The sequence below is a fragment of the Coenobita brevimanus genome, chromosome 36 (genome assembly GCF_032717465.1).
Source record: "Coenobita brevimanus isolate Jiangsu-jjx chromosome 36, ASM3271746v2, whole genome shotgun sequence".
Lineage (NCBI taxonomy): Eukaryota > Metazoa > Arthropoda > Malacostraca > Decapoda > Coenobitidae > Coenobita > Coenobita brevimanus.
In genome coordinates, this window is record NC_136989.1 from 3,005,860 (window position 1) to 3,020,304 (window position 14,445).

Sequence of the window (14,445 nt, forward strand, 5' to 3'; positions counted from 1 at the left end):
ACTTACCATGGCCATTAAGCACTTCAATACGGTGACGAATTTCATATTATATCATCCTAAGCTAACAATCTTATTAACTGAAAGACAAATTTCTTAAGTGGATAGGTTAGACATGGCCTTCGTTAACAATAGCATTAATATAAAGCTCCCAGACCTGGATGAAATAATTTATATCTCATTTTACTTGAGTTGGTGTTTTCGTCCCTTTGCAACTTATTTCCCTTTAGGTCAGTGGTAGAAAACAATACTACGACTCTGCATCCTTCTCATAGAACTTCAGGACTAACCCCATACTCTATCATTAATTTCTAGTCACAGCTCAGCATTCCAGATGGAAAATGTAAGTTTATGGGCCAAGTTAAAGACAAAAGAGTGTAGTAGTATAAAGAAGAAAGAAAATGTGTCATTGTAATCACTAGATTAATAAGATTTAAGAAGCCATCAAAGGATTAAAGTCTGCAAAAATCTCTTCCATTACAGAAAATTAAACTATTAGAGTCCGAGAGACAAACTAACTCTTCATCGGGTAAGCTGAATACACCAAATACACAACTGTTGGCAACTCTAGCCTGCTCATTATTAAATAGTATATAGCCTTCAAAACCATATATTATTTATTAACATACAGTAAACAGTTCGTCAATACTTAGTGTCATTACACCATAGACGTGGTGGTGGGTGGGTGTGGTAGTACTGATGATGATGCTGTGTGTGTGTGTGTGTGTGTGTGTGTGTGTGTGTGTGTGTGATGGTAGTGGTGATGTTGATGTGAGGTCATGGTGGTGGTGGTGGTGGTGTGTGTGTGTGTGTGTGTGTGTGTGTGTGTGTGTGTGTGATGGTAGTGGTGATGTTGATGTGAGGTCATGGTGGTGGTGGTGGTGGTGGTGGTGTGTGTGTGTGTGTGTGTGTGTGTGTGTGTGTGTGTGTGTGTGTGTGTGTGTGTGTGTGTGTGTGTAATAATGGTGGTAGTGATGGTGGTGTGCAGTAGTGGTATTTGTGGTAATGGTAGTGGTTATGGTGGTGTGTGGTAGTAATGGCGGTGCTGTGTGTGTGTGTGTGTGTGTGTGTGTGTGTGTGTGTGTGTGTGTGTGTGTGTGTGTGTGTGTGTGTGTGTGTGTGTGTGTGTGTGTGTGTGTGTGTGTGTGTGTGTGTGTGTGTGTGTGTGTGTGTGTGTGTGTGTGTGTGTGTGTGTGTGTGTGCGTGCGGTAATGGTAGTGGTGCTGCGTATCATACTTTCGGTGATGGTGTGTGCGATATTGGTGATGGTGGTAGTGGTACTGTATTCACGAGCGAGGGCGAAGACCTGGCGAGTTTTGTTATGTAGTGGGCCAACCTGGCCCGCCCCGACTGTAACGCTTTTGAGAAGCTTGTATCCAGCTACCATAGGGTGGATCACTGCGTGGTTTGCACCATATGATAGCCCAATTCTTTAAGATTTGTTTTTGACAGGTTTCATCACACCTCGGCGGTGCACGTGACACTCGCCAAGTGCAGCATGTCGAAAATCTTCCAAAGAGGGCCACAGGCCAGACAGTTTGTTGTAAAGGCATGAAACTTGGTAGGAAGATAGCAATCAATATTTTCTAGGCATCCTCGGGATGTAAAGCCACATTTCAATGCTTTCGGATTTAAATGGCCTCTCTCGTACCTCGCCGACAGACTGGTTGCTACTGGTGGTAGTGGTAGCGGTGTGAGCAGTGTCGGTAGTGTTGTTGTTTGCGGTGTGTGTATGATAGTGGTGGTGGTGGCCGTGACTGTGGTAATAATTGTGTGTATGGTGATTTCAGTGTTGGTGGGGGTAGTTGGTGGTGGCAGCGGTACTATGTTGTGTGTGTGGTGATGGCAGTGTTGGTAGAGGTGGTGGCTATGATAGTGGTGGTGGTGTGTGTGGTACTGGTGTTGGTTATGGTGGTGTGTGGTAATGGTAAGTATGATGGTGGTTGAGTGTGTGTGTGTGTGTGTGTGTGTGTGTGTGTGTGTGTTATATTAGTAATGATGGTGTGTGTGTGTGTGTGTGTGTGTGTGTGTGTGTGTGTGTGTGTGTGTGTGTGTGTGTATGTGTTATATTAATAAAGATTTTGTGTGTGTGTGTGTAATAATCGTGTGTGTGGTTGCAGTATGTGTGGTGATGGTAGTGTTATTTGTGCGGGTGTCGTGAAGTGGTGGTGATGGTAGGTGAAGGTGGTGTGTGTGTGTGTGTGTGTGTGTGTGTGTGTGTGTGTGTGAGAGAGAGAGAGAGAGAGAGAGAGAGAGAGAGAGAGAGAGAGAGAGAGAGAGAGATGGTGATATGTGCGGTGGTGACGGTTTCTATGATGGTGGTGGCATGTGATGTGGTGCCGGTTTGTGTGCTGGTGTGTGTGGTGATTATAGCGATGGTGAGTGTGGTGATTCTAGTGGTGGCGTTGGTGTGTGTGTGGTGGTTGTAATGGTGATGTGTGTGTCTGTGACAGTGGTGGAAAATTGGCGGTGGTGTGTGTTATTACTGTGGCTCTTGTATGTGTTTGTATGTGTGTGGATGTTTGAATTTATGTGTAATGTGTGTATGTTTGTATGTGTGTTGTGATGAAGGTGATAATGGTGAAGGTGGTGTGTTTGTGTAAGTAGGCGTTGTGCATGATGGTGCTGACGTGTGTCAGTGTGTGCGTGTGTAATTTCCTGTTTTATCTGATTTACCATATTTTTCACTAGATAGTTTTCCACTAAATCCGTTGCACCAGCAGGAAGCTGATAATGCTTTATACAAATCGTATCAGTGGCTCCGGGTCAACTTTTTCGTGCTCGACTGTGTACAGAGCATAAGCAATCAGCTTTTGAGGGCCAGGAGTCTAATGTGGGTAACTGTCAGTGACATATCACTGACAGTTACCCTACATAGGCAATACATGGTACGAGGGCTGTCTCATTTAGGACTGCTGGTTGCATTACATATCGAAGGGTCTTGTGAAAAATAATAAATAACTTTTGATGACAATGGATTCCCCAAATGTTCCTGTCCAAGCACTACAACAAAGTCGTTTCCGTTCAGTTGACAGTGAACTACTCTACCACCTTTTTGTAGACCACACACACACACACACACACACACACACACACACACACACACACACACACACACACACACACACACACACACACACACACGTGCTAATGAATGAAGTCACTGTGACAAAGTGTGGAAAACTAGAAAATTTATCCGTCTGTTAAATACATAGGCAGTGGCTGAATCAGTAGAGAGGCGGCCTGCAGTCCTAATGGACCCAGGAGCGAATCCCGGATGGGGCAGGGAACAGTTTAAGGATCTGAATTTCCTATTAAAAAAAAAAAAAAAAAAAGCAGACTTTCCTGATCTACCAGATGACCCGCCGACATGTTGTAAAAAAAAAAAAAAAAATCGCTAATCCCAATATATCAGTCCTGTATGAGACAACCCTAGCATGTATTCAATATGGACGGTGGGTGTCAGCGCAAGTGGTGACATGTGGAGGTGTAGGAGGACTACTGGGCCTTGGGAAATAGGCCCTGAAGCCTTTGCTCAGAGTCGGACACGTAAAAAAAAAAAAAAATGGTTAGAACGTATTTGCACTTAGGTCAAAAGTTGTGACGATCCATTATTAGAGAACTGAAAGTTAAAGTGCTTCACTAACTTCTTCTAATATATTACAAATTTGCCACCGTCTCCAGCTGGCATGTGTTGTTTACTTCTTTATCTACCTACATATTTATTCTTGGCTCAAACTAACTGTTAAATGCAGGCAGGTGAAATATATTACTGCATTTAACAGTTTAATGAAAATATTTTCTGAAGGAAGAGTTTCATTATAGCATCACTATCCAATCCTGATGCAAAACAGGACATTTATGAGAAAATACAAATTCTGAAAGCTTTACTATTTTTTTTTTTACCTGAGTCATTTTACTGCTATTTATATGTATAATATAAATTAATAACTACAATGCTTCTACCTCCACAGGTCCACCGAGAGCTGCAGTGGAGTAAGTGTTGATTCTTGTTTACACACACACACACACACACACACACACACACACACACACACACACACACACACACACACACACACAGTAGAGAAGAGTGCACCCATGAACTGACATAGAACTCCAGCACAAACAAACATATACACAAACAAACACAAAGACATGAAACTGCTTGACCACTCTCTCTCTATCTCTCTCTCTTTCGCTCTCTCTCTCTCTCTCTCTCCCTCTCTCTCTCTCTCTCTCTCTCTCTCTCTCTCTCTCTCTCTCTCTCTCATACAAACATAATTTCATTGAATTATCACAACACATATTTCTCACTGAGGCATAAACACATGCCAGGGCACTTACGTGAGCGCGCGCGCAAACACACACACACACACACACACACACACACACACACACACACACACACACACACACACACACACACACACACACACACACACACACACACACACACACACACACACACACACACACACACACACACACACATACACACACAAACTCTCTGTAGGTGACATGTGAGACGCTTTGTCAGCGTAATCCTGGTCATTGCTAAGTAGGTATGAGGCACACAGTCCTCACTTGTGTAAGAACGTCGGTAGATGACGGGGTCGTCTTGCCCCTTCTCTCAGTAGCAAAGAATTCACTTTGTACTGCCGAAATAATATGTCTACAGAGTATAAAACTGACGAGAGAATAATGAAAAATATCATTCATAAAAAGGTCAAAAGCACAGACTAACAAAAGGATAACATTAATCACACAGTACACGACCTGCAAAACCTGCCAGCTACTACTCAACAACCGTCCTGCCGTGAAAAGTTCGTCTATACAAGAGACCACGTCATCTACCAACCTACTTGCACAAGTGAGCACTGTGGGCCTCATACCTACAATAGGTAGGAATGACGAGGACTAAACTCTCAAGGCGTCTCACATGTCACCAACAGAACGGTTCGATTAAATTTCACAACAGAACTAGTCAAAACTTCTTCTTCAGCCGTCAGAGTCTATAAAAAGGTCCAATTATTGGCCATGGTTCGATAAAATCTCACTAAAGAGCTAGCCACAACTCCTCTTTCACCCGTCAATGTCTTGAAAAACGTACTGAAATATTCGACCACGAAAAAGGGGGGTGTGAGTTGGGAGCAGGGTAGTGAAATGGCGGGGGACAGGGCGACTTGGAGGCGATTTGTTTGTGGCCACCCCAAACGGGATTGAGGCGTCTGGCAATAGATAGATAGATAGATAGATAGATAGAAAAAGATGCCTGACAGGCAAGCAGCATGACCCATGTTTATGGGTAAGTCATAACAGTATTTTGATATTTATTTATTTTGTAAATATGCTTGCAATGTTCGTTGTGGAGAGAGAGGATGTGAGCAGCTCCCCTCCTCTTCTTGTCAACCAGGATGTGGCCTCACCAGAGATACTCACAGTATCAACAGGAAAATGATAGCAGTCAAAGAGATTACATATGTGTTCGTTGGGCTCTCTCACTACAGTTATATGTTTACGACTGTTATAGTGGTGTCAGGAGCTGTAGGCGATACATTTATAAATAATAACTGTTGGCAGTGTTGGCACCAGGAAATGACAGGTTCTTGCGATTTGCACTACAAAAGTAATCAATATATCAACAGATTCTCTCTGCTTCTGTGGTAGTATAAAGAAGAATGAAGGTTTAGGATATATATATATATATATATATATATATATATATATATATATATATATATATATATATATATATATATATATATATATATATATATATATATATATATATATATATATATATATATGTATCTTCCGTCCTTTTTCTGATGTCACAGAACAGAGCCCCTTGATACACTGTATACTTTTGTAATGCAAATTACAAGAACCTGTCATATCCTGCTACAGCCACTACCAAAAGTTATTATTTACGAATCTATCACCTAGTGCTCGTAACACCTGTAATAATCCAAACATTCAACTGTAGTGAGAGAGCCAAGCTGACACATATATAATCTTTCTGCCTGCTGCCATTTTTCCATTGATACTGTGAGTATCACTGGTGTGGCTATATCCTGGTTGACAAGAGAGGAGGGGAGTCGCTCAAACTTTTCCTCTCTCCACAACAAACATTGCAAGGGTATCAACAAAACCAATAAACCTTTAACTACCATTATGGCTTACCCATAATGTTGACTGGCTGCCAGGCACTTCTCACTGGGTTATCAGAAGTAGTGAAGGGAAATGCTCACAGAAAAGGAATGGGTGGGGGGGAAGACAAAAAAGAAATGATCTAAAGGGATGGAGGTTATACTGGAAGGGAGGCAAATAGCAGAGTCAGGGAATGAGAGAAGTCATGATGTAGTCGCGGGAAGGACAGAGGAAATACACTGAGGCAGTGAGGAATGAAAGCCGTACAGACGGATAGGAAGGGAAGGAGGCAGCACAGGGAAGGAAAGAGGGAGATAATAGAGGGAGGAAAACAAGGAGGTAAGAGGTGAAGGGAATTAGGCAGCATAAGGAAGGAAGGAAGGAGGCAAAAGAGGGAAAAGAGGAAGACGAAAGCACAGAGATGGAAGAGAGGAGGCATGACAAGGAGTGAAGAGGGAGGCAGTACAGGGAGAAAAGAAGGCAGGCAGTACATGGAGAGAAGCAATGAGGCAGCACAGGAAGAGAAGGAGGGTGACAATACAGTGAGAGAAGGAGGGAGGGAGTCTATCTATCTATCTATATACCTAGGCTGCTTCCCCCATGGAAAGGGAGGTAGCCAAGACAGGACAACACATTCCCAATTTACTCATCCATTCAAATACATTCATTCTCATCTTAGCCCCGAAGGGGAGAAGGGACAGATCCTCACTGCACCCACACCGCACAAGGGTCAACCGCGCAGCGCAGTCAGTGACATCCGCAGCAGGGCCCGACAGCAGAGCTGGTTTACCCCTGCCACATCATAATAGACCCATCCTCTTACCCGCACCTGACCTGATTAGCTGATCAGACCAAATGTGGGAGAATATCCCCTCAGGGCTGCGTCACCATTTATTCATTCACAATTTCTCTCCATTTATTTCTGTCATGCACAGTCACTCTTCCTTGCTCAACAGACATCCCTCTCGCATCCAACGCTTTCTTCACACTGTCCATCCATCCTATTCATGGTCACCCTCTCAGCCTTACACCTCTCACATCAGATCTAGCTATCTTTTTCACCAATCACTCATTATCCATTCTCTCCATATGCCCAAACCATCGCAACACCCTCTGCTCAAGTCCACCAGCTATCTCCCGAACAACTCCAGTTCTCCTTAGGACTTCATCATTTCTCACTCAATCCATATGCGTCACTCCACACATACTCCTCAGACACCTTTTCTCCATTACATTCAAACTTTTCCTCTCTGCTACACCCATATTCCATGTTTCAGCCCCATATAATGCAGTCGGTACCACAACACCCTCATACAGCCTTCTCTTTACATCCATTCTAAGCAAACAACATCTAAACACTGTTTTCATTCCTCCCAGCACCTTTCCTACTTCATTCATTCTAAACTTCACTTCTGCATCTATTCTTCCATCCACAGCAACATGTGACCCTAAATACTTAAAACACTCTACCTCCTCAAGCAACTCACCGTTTCGTTTTTAAAGGCTCCAACATGCTTGCATGCGTTGGCCTTGGTCACCTAATGGCGGCTTTCCACACTGCACGATCCATTGCAGCCTCCCTGTTCAGTCCCTTAACCCTGAGGTCACACTTAATGACCTCGTCCCATGTCTTTCTCGATCTACCCCTCATAACCCCACCCCCAATATTAACACTTTTCACCTTCCTCACCCAATTATCATCCCCCATCCTCTCCACATGTCCAAACCATCTCAATCTACTTCTCCTCATCGCAACACCAATACACTCCTATCCCATCCTACCTCTCAACTCTTCCATCGTAAACCCAGCCCCCCCGGACCTTGCACGCAGGGACGCACTACACATCCACATAATCATTGTCATTTCTGTACGTCTGAGCAGACGAATATCCTCCTTATTTACTGCCCAGGTCTCACTACCATACAGCATTACACTCCTAACACATGCTGCATACAAAGACCCCTTAGCACGTAGGGAGAGCCCTCTCAATGTCAGAAGAGGCAAGAGCTCCCTGAACTTCTTCCAACCACTTCTCACCCTAGCCACAGAGCTAGCTCCAGCCCCACCTCCACCACACAACATGTCTCCCAGATAACAAAACTCTTCCACACACTCAAGAGATTCACCAGCAAGTTCAATCCTTTCACACCTGATAATCTCCACCTGCTCTCCCCGACACACCGTACACATAAAATCAGCATTATCTCGCAGTCTACTCTGATACCACTACATCTCTTGTGCACCCATTTATCACACACACCGCACAAGATGGAAGTACTTCCCACGCCCTTGTGGCAAACTGCACATGGCCACTCTCCCTCGTCTTTGACAGTACCGTCACCAACTCTAGATATTAATTTTGTTTTATCTGCATTTACCCTTAATCCCTTGTACCCCATACCATCTCTCCACTTCCTAAACCTTTCCTCTGCTTCCTTTTCATTCTCTGCAATCAACACCAAATCATCAGCATACAACATCTCCCACGGGAGTATATTTCTAAAGTCACATGAGAGAGCTTCAAGTACCATGATAATCTTCATGGGACTCAAGACTGACCCCTGATGCACACCAACATTCACGGAAAACTCATCATTCAACTCTCCATTCACTCTTACCTGGGTGTGAGCACCCACATACATAATCAAAACCATCCTAACCAGCCACTCCTCCAAGCCAGGCTTTCTCATTGCCCACTTCACCACCTTTCTAGGGACTCTGTCAAAGGCCTTTTCCAAATCAACAAAAACAAAATACAGATCCCTTCTCCTACCAATATATTTTTCCTGAAGCTGTCGAACAATGAATATGGCATCAGTGGTCCCTACGTGGCATAAACCCAAACTGCATCTAATCAATATTCACTCTTTCTCTAATTATACCTTCTAAAACTCTCTCCATTAACTTCATTATCTGATCTAAAAGCTTTATACCTCTATAATTTCCTCTTTCCAGGGCATCACCCTTCCCTTTATACACATTTACAATTACACTCTTCAGCCAGTCATCTGGGAGAACACACTCATATATAATCCTATTTATCAGGTCAGTGAGTAACCTCACCCCTACATCTCCTGAGGCCTTCAACATTTCGGCAGTCAACCCAGACACACCTGCTGCCTTCCCCACCCTCACCCTGCCTATTACCTCACTCACAGTAGCAGCATCAATCAAAGGCCAAGGGACAAACACTGGATCTGGTGGCTCCAAACCTTCCCTGTCCCAGTCAGACTCCTCATTCAACAACCGGTTATAATGCTCTCTTCATGCATCATTAATATCCTCACTGTTCACCACTACCCTTCCTTCATCATTCTTCACACACTGCTCACCTATAATATCCCGATTATCCCTCTTCATCTGATTTGCCACCTTCAATATCATATTTTTCCTTTCCCCATGATTTAGGTTATCAAGTAAAAGTCTCTGTGACTCAGACTTAGCCCTATATACCTCTCTTCTTGTCCTACGCTTGGCAGCCAGGTATTCCTCCTTCCTACCACCCTTCTTCCATTCCCGGAAAAGCCTTCTTTTCTCCTTAACTGCAGCTTCTACACCCTCATCCCACCACCAAGTTACTTTATGTCTTGGTTGTCCTCTTGTCCAACCGCATGTTACATCAGTAACTCTCAAGAGATTGTTCTTGAGGGCTCTGTACTGTTCATTAACGCCTCTGTCTACAGATCCCTGTTCAACCATCACTCTCTTCATCTCGCTACAGAAGGCATCCCTTACTACTTGATTTTTCAGCTTCCATATTTTCCTCCTAGGTACATAAGTCCTCTTTTTCATCACTCGTTCTTGAAGCACCATATCACAAATCAATAGTTTGTGCTGCTGCACACACTCCTCACTTCCTATAACTTTAACATCCCTCACTAACCTCCTATCGGCCCTCCTAACCAGAAAATAATCTATCTGACTGCTATTTCCCCCAGACTACCATCTACCGACCTCGCACACTTCATCACTTTACTCTTATTCTCATTCACATTCAATTTCCTCCTTTCACACACCCTTCCAAACTCCTCTACCAACTGTATCAATCTCTCCTTTGAATCAGTCACCAATGTAGTATCATCTGCAAACAGCAGCTGCTTCAGATTCCACTCTCTACCATCAACATTCATCAGACTCAGACCTCCACCTAAAACTCTTGCATTCACCTCCCTTACAACACCATCCATATAAATATTAAACAACCAAGGCTACATCACACATCCCTTCCGCAGCCCCACTCTCACGGGAAACCAATCACTCACAGTATTTCCTATTCTTACACATGCTCTGCTATTTACATTCAACTTTTCACCCTTTTAGTAACCTACCATCAAGTCCATACAATCTTAAAACAGTCTACAAAGCCTCCCTATCAATTCTGTCACACGCATTCTCTAAAGCCATGAATGCCCAAAACACATCCTTGCCTTTCACTAAATACTTTTCACACACTTGTCTCACAGCAAACAGCTGATCCACGCATCCTATCTCTCTCCTAAAGACACACTGCTCATCACCAATCACTCACTCTGTACCCTCTCTATCTCTCTTAATGCTGTACCATACACCTTACCTACAACACTCAACAGACTTATCCCACTAAAGCTAGTACATTCATACTTATCACCCTTGCCTTTATACAACGGGACCACACAAGAACTTGCCCAGTCAATTGGCACCATACCTTTCACAAAGCACACATTCAACAATCTTACTAACCAGTCAACAATAGTCACTCCACCACCCTTCAGGCATTCCACAGCACACCCATCCATACCTGCAGCTTTCCCTGTTTTCATCTCCTTTACTGCCTCCTGCACTTCCTCCTTCGTGATCAAAGAATCATTCAACTCTCCCAACACATTTATTCCTTGCACCCTTCCATCCGCCACAATCTCAGCCACCCTTTCCTCCTCTACATTTAAAAATCTTTCAAAATACTCTGCCCATCTCTTCCTTCCTGCATCCATCTCAGTTAACATCCTTCCATCCTCTGCTTTTACTCGCTCTTCCTTCCCAGACTCTCCCTTTCGCACCCTTTTCACCTCCTTCCAAAACATTTTCTTATTCTGTTGAAAATTCTCAGTCAACCGCCTACCCCACCTCTCATCTGCTGCCACTTTAGCATCACACACAGCCAATCTCACCCTATTCCTCTTTTCCTTATCCCTCTCATATGACACCTCATCGTTCCTCTGCAGCCACACTTCATATGCACGCCTCTTCTCAGCAACAGCAATACTTACTTCCTGGCACCACCATTCACTTCCATTTCTTACACCACCACCCACACGTCTCACACCACACACCTCTTCCGCATAGAGAAAAAGATGCAGGCATTACATGAAGTGAGGAAGGTAAGCAGTACAATGAGAGAAGGAAGCAGACAATACAAGGAGAGAAAGGGGTAGGCAGAACAGGAAGAGAAGGAGCGAGGCAGTACAGAGAGAGAGAGAGAGAGAGAGAGAGAGAGAGAGAGAGAGAGAGAGAGAGAGTAGAAACGTTGAAGGATGCGAGAAAAGGGTACGAAAGAGGAAAACAGGGTACTAAAGGAAAGAAGTAAAAACTGAAAGGAGGGAGGGAAAAAATGCAAGAAAGGAAGGAAACAGAAAATGGAAGGATGAGAGAAGCAGTGTAGGAAGGGGAAAGTGAAAGTGGAAGGGAAGAGAAAAACAGTGTAGGAAGGGAAGGAAGAAGACATTAAGAGACGGAGGGAAGAAGTGTTGGAAGGGAAGAAAAAGGAATGTGGAGGGAGTTAGGAAACCGCTGCAAGAAGGGAAGGAAGAGACGGTCGATGGAGGGAGGGAAGGCGAATAAGAAGTGACAGAGTGGAAGGAAGGAGGAAACCAGTGTAGGAAGGGTAGGAGGAAGGCAGTAGTCGGAGAGAGGGAAGCAGTGGAGGAAGTGGTTGGTGGTGGTAATGAAGAAAGTGGTAATACATCTGGACAGTATTTCATAAGGAGGCAGTTTCAAATCCTGGCTGTATTATTTATGTGATTAAAAAGTTAATTTTCAATTCTAATTTATTCTCTTCAGCAAAACAGTTTCTGTTTATCCGTCTTCCTATTCTCTCATTGTGTTACCTTTCATTCCTTCCCTCACCACTTTAGTTTTTCCTTTCCTTTCTTATATTCTCTCCTTCGTTACTGATTTCACTTTTGTTTTACATGTTTCCCATCCCCAGCTCCTAAGATTTCCTTATTCTTTCCTCCATTCCTCTTACATCCTTTTTCATGGTCCTCACATTTTACATTACTATTACCACTTATAACTACAGTATCAGCATAGCCTTCAAAGTTAGTTTGTGATTATCATTGACAACATTGACATAACCAGGAATGTTAGGTGTTAGTGACAGTTAGTGGCGTGTAAGTGTTGTTGGACACTCCTGGTGTGTGTGTGTGTGTGTGTGTGTGTGTGTGTGTGTGTGTGTGTGTGTGTGTGTGTGTGTAATCCTTGAATGATGTTGCTGTAGTAACACATGAATCTATTGGACTAGTAGCAATACAGCTTAACCTTTTCAGCCCAATGACTTATTATAAACTTTATTTTTATATACACTTGATGATATTCATGTTATCAGACACTCTTTCCTTTGGGGAGGTCCAAGTAACCCTTTTATTAAGAATGAAAAAAAGACCTTTCCTAAGTAATGTTGTCCAAGAGTATAAATAAAATGCTCTCTGCCCTTGCCCACAGGAAAGAGGGAAGGGCTGGAGGCAGGTAGCTCTGTGGGGAGCAGTGCAGAGGCAGGGTGCAGGGTGGAGGAACAGGGTATAGGCAGGGTGCTGGGTGGGGGAACAGGGCAGAGGCAGGGTGCTGGGTGTACGAACAGGGCAGAGGCAGGGTGCAGGGTGTAGGAACAGGGCAGAGGCAGGGTGCTGGATGGGGGAACAGGGCAGAGGCAGGGTGCTGGGTGGGGGAATAGGGCAGAGGCAGGGTGCTGGATGGGGAACAGGGCAGGGTGCTGGGTGGGGGAACACACAGGGTGCTGGGTGGGGGAGCAGTGCAGAGGCAGGGTGCAGGGTGGAGGAACAGGGTATAGGCAGGGTGCTCGGTGGGGGAACAGGGCAGAGGCAGGGCGCTGTGTGAAGGAGCAGGGCAGGGGCATGGTGATGGGGGCCTAATCATCCAGTCTGTTAGTGTAGTGGCACTCTATTTTGGGTAATTCTACACTGAGTGACAAGCCTAATGACTTCCTGCAAATCAGGAAATCATTTAATACGTTGGTTGGTAACCTTATAATCAACCAACACGTGTTCCCTACGTGTGACCAAGTGGGTTGGCTGAGAGTTAATGTCCGTCCCATGAAATCAACTAACTACACACGAAAACCATAAGCCTCAGTGACAACCAAGGACAGAACAAGGGCCATGGTATGGACTACAACATGGAATGTAAAGGGTGCAAATGAATGACGAGGTGAAAGAGAGAGGTTATCCAGGTGCTTGATGGTGCAAAAGAGGACATATGTGGATCAACAGAGACTAAATGGTGAGGCGAGAGTGTGAGAGAATGGGAGTATGGATGTGGTCTATGCGCAGCAGTAGGTGAGAATGAGAGGGCCAAAGAAAGTGTATGTATTGTTGTGTGCAAGAGATGGCAGGAGAATATAAGTGAGTATGGTTCACTTGGTTAGAGGATTGTGTGGGTAACATTAAAAGAGGGGATAGAAACGTGAGCCATTGTGTGCGTGTATGTGTGGGTGGGTGGGTGGGTGGGTGGATGTGTGTGTGTGTGTGTGTGTGTGTGTGTGTGTGTGTGTGTGTGTGTGTGTGTGTGTGTGCAAACTCAAGATGGTGCCACCAGAGAGAAAGAAAAGTTCTGGGCAAATGTGGAAGCGTGCATAGAAAAGTTTGAGAGGAATGAGAGGGTGTTTTTGATTGGAGATATGAAGGAAAAGTAGGGAATGTGAAGGTGGATGGAGTAGTTGGTGAGTAGGGAGTGCCTACAGAGGTGGATGAGAATGGCAGTGCTGTAGTGGACATTTGTGTGAAGAGGAGGTTGGTGACAGTCAATACCCTCATTAGGCACAAAATAATCCACAGGTATACATGGCGAGTGATGAGAAGGGTGGGTAGTGAACCGAATGAACAGGAGGCAACGACTGATTATGTGTGTGTGGATGACAGAATGAGAAGGTGTGTAATGGATGCAAGAGCATACAGAGGTTAAGGGAGTAGACTGTCACCAGCACGGTGGTGGTGAAAGTCAAGGTTCAAATGCAACGGAGAAATAGAAGGAGAGAAGGAAAGGAGGAAGTAGTCCAGGCAAAGAGGGTAGAAAGGTTAAAA